Raw genomic sequence first — 2,832 nt, 5'->3', positions numbered from 1 at the left:
GTGGCCATCAGGGGTAAACTTGCATGAAAAAAAAATATCATTGTATGATAAATATATAAAAAATAAAATCATATATAAACTTGAATTACTAATAATAAAAATACTTACGAGTTCCCAACAACTCATAGCACCTTGTAGCCATAGAGTGCTATTGCCTGTTGCTCTACCATAATATTGTATGTAAAATAACATTACAACATGTCATAATAAAGTTTACTAACATGATAATATAAATATAAAACAATAAAGAAGCATAACTTACTTGATGAACAATAATGTTAATATTTAATTATCATTAATATATGACTAATAAACATTAGTTGTCTCTATGTCCTCATCACTAGATTCTGTTAGTTCAACAAAATCCTCATTGCTGGATATCTCTCTATTATCTATATCCTCATAAATGACATTAACATCTATAAATAATTGAGATGTGGATTGAAGTTGTGAATCAACTGAATGTTTTTCACTTCGTTGTTCTGAAATGTATCATGGTTTTGAGCAGTGATGATGTTCGACATTTCTATGGTCGAGTGAGAGTTCATTCGACAAACAAATAACCATTCACTAGATCTTCTTCTCTTCGTATAGTTATCAAGATAGAAAACTTGACTTGCTTGTATCTCGAAAATGAAAGGTTCAAACTTGTTGAACCTTTTGTTTGCATTAACCTCAACTAAATTATAATTTGAATGTATTCTGGTACCTATTCTTAGGGTCGGATCATACCATGAATATTTAAACAACACACACCTTTTTATAGGTAATACATGATATTCAACCTTTATAATTTCATCAAGTCTACTTAGCAATCAAACTTAGTGTTACTATTGTCCATAGATCCTTTGACGCAAATGCCAAAATTATAATTTAATCTTTGTGAATCTCGTTGTGCCACATAGAATTTGAGGTCATTAATATAGAAATCAGAATACACCATTATTTTATGGAAGGGTCATGATGCAATATTTATTTTTCTATTATATTGCACATTTAATATTCTATAGTTTTTCACTTATAAAAATAGTTATGATATAAATTAGGATAGTTCTTAATACATATAAACTAAAAATTTTCACAAATTCTCTAACTTACATATATTTGAAACCATAATGTAAATTCGGCATTTAACTTTATAGCTAGCTCACTTACATTCATTAATAGATTTTGTAGATATAATTGTTGTTCATATAAGCTGGGAAAGAATGCAATTTTAAGACAATTAGGATATCAAACAAACAAAATAAACGGGGGATAAATGTTTGATTAGAGAAGTCAACTTATTTTATGTATGGTTTGACCTTATCACATTTTAAGAGTATGTAAATTCTTGCAGCATGATATTCTTCTTAAGTTAACCATATAGAAATAGATGCACCTGATGTGGTGCAAATCTGTAAGTGCACGCAAGTATCGTCAAATAATAAAAAGATCAAATCCATAGAGACTATTGATTAAGCACTAGTTGATTTCATACGTTGAATTATCTAGACTTTCAAAGTTTGGTGCATGAGCGCTTGGAAACTAGGAATTAAGAGAAGAGAGGGAGAAGGAAAGGGGGAGAGAGAGAGAGTAGATAGTAGAGAGAGAGAAGAGAGAGGGAAAGAGTGTGAGTGCAAGTGAACGAAGGGAGAAGGTGAAGTTGGATTTGGGGATGACTTAGGATTTTGGTTTCATTATGATGCTAGTTAATATCCCCATTCATTGTTCATCTAACTGACTCCATGCTTACATTTTTGCATGGCTTCTAACTAAAGTATGACATAACCCCGCAAGATCATACCGAAAAGTTTACCCAAGTTTTAACGTGATTAAGAAAAGAAGTAACTCCAGAAAGTCTAGTTAAAGGGTTACCCTAAGGCCCCTTAGTCATACAATCGCTAGAGTTATCTGATTTACTTCTAACAGTAGATTAATGAAATTAAGTAGAAGGGGTAACCTAGAAAGCCCAGTTAAACGAATACCTTAGGAACCCCTGATCATACAATCACTAGATTACATAAGTCACTTCATAACATTAATTTAGGATAAACCCCTAAAATTCTAATTAGATTCCCTTATAACGAATTGCTCTCCATTTCAAAAGTGATACTCTAGAAAGTAATGGATACCCTCTATCACAAGATTTCTAATCATACAATCTAAAGCACTGGCTCCACATGGTGACCAAAACTCTACATCTACATATATTTGTCCCTCACACACATTTCGCCAAACACATATAAGGTATAACATAATAGAACAAGTTATAAAACATATCATTGCACCAGAAAATGTTCAAATACATAGTCATATATCAAACATGCATCACAATTACTTCATACATCCTAAATCTCGAGTTACTCCATTGCAACAAAATTACAGTCCAAAGATACAAATGATAGCATTCATACAATTTAAATCAGAGAATAGAGTTAAGAAAAGCTTAGGGAGGTGTCTTCAGAGTTGTTCCTTGCGTCGGAGGTGGATGTGGCATCAGAGTCGATAAAGGTGATGGCTCTAGGGTTTCCCCAAGAGAGGAAAACCCTTTCCCAAGGAGGAGGACCAAGTCCTCCGGTCCAAGCCCCCCCTAAATCTGATCCCTAATCCAATGGGGTGAATTCCCTTTTATAGGGGATGAAATAGTTGCATGACACGACCCATGCCGTTGGGCACAGACGCCTCGTGTCACGTGCAAGAGCTTCAGATCTAGCAGGCATGACTCGTGTCACTGGCATGGGCAGGTCATGGTAGGATGGTAGGGAAGCCATGCTCGCCATAAGCTGTGTCACCAGGCACGATCGCCCGTGGCAGGGAAGCAGAGCCTGCCATGGGGCTTTCCATCAGGCA

Source organism: Zingiber officinale, chromosome 6B, assembly GCF_018446385.1.
Source record: "Zingiber officinale cultivar Zhangliang chromosome 6B, Zo_v1.1, whole genome shotgun sequence".
NCBI lineage: Eukaryota > Viridiplantae > Streptophyta > Magnoliopsida > Zingiberales > Zingiberaceae > Zingiber > Zingiber officinale.
Note: the sequence above shows the minus strand (reverse complement) of the source record.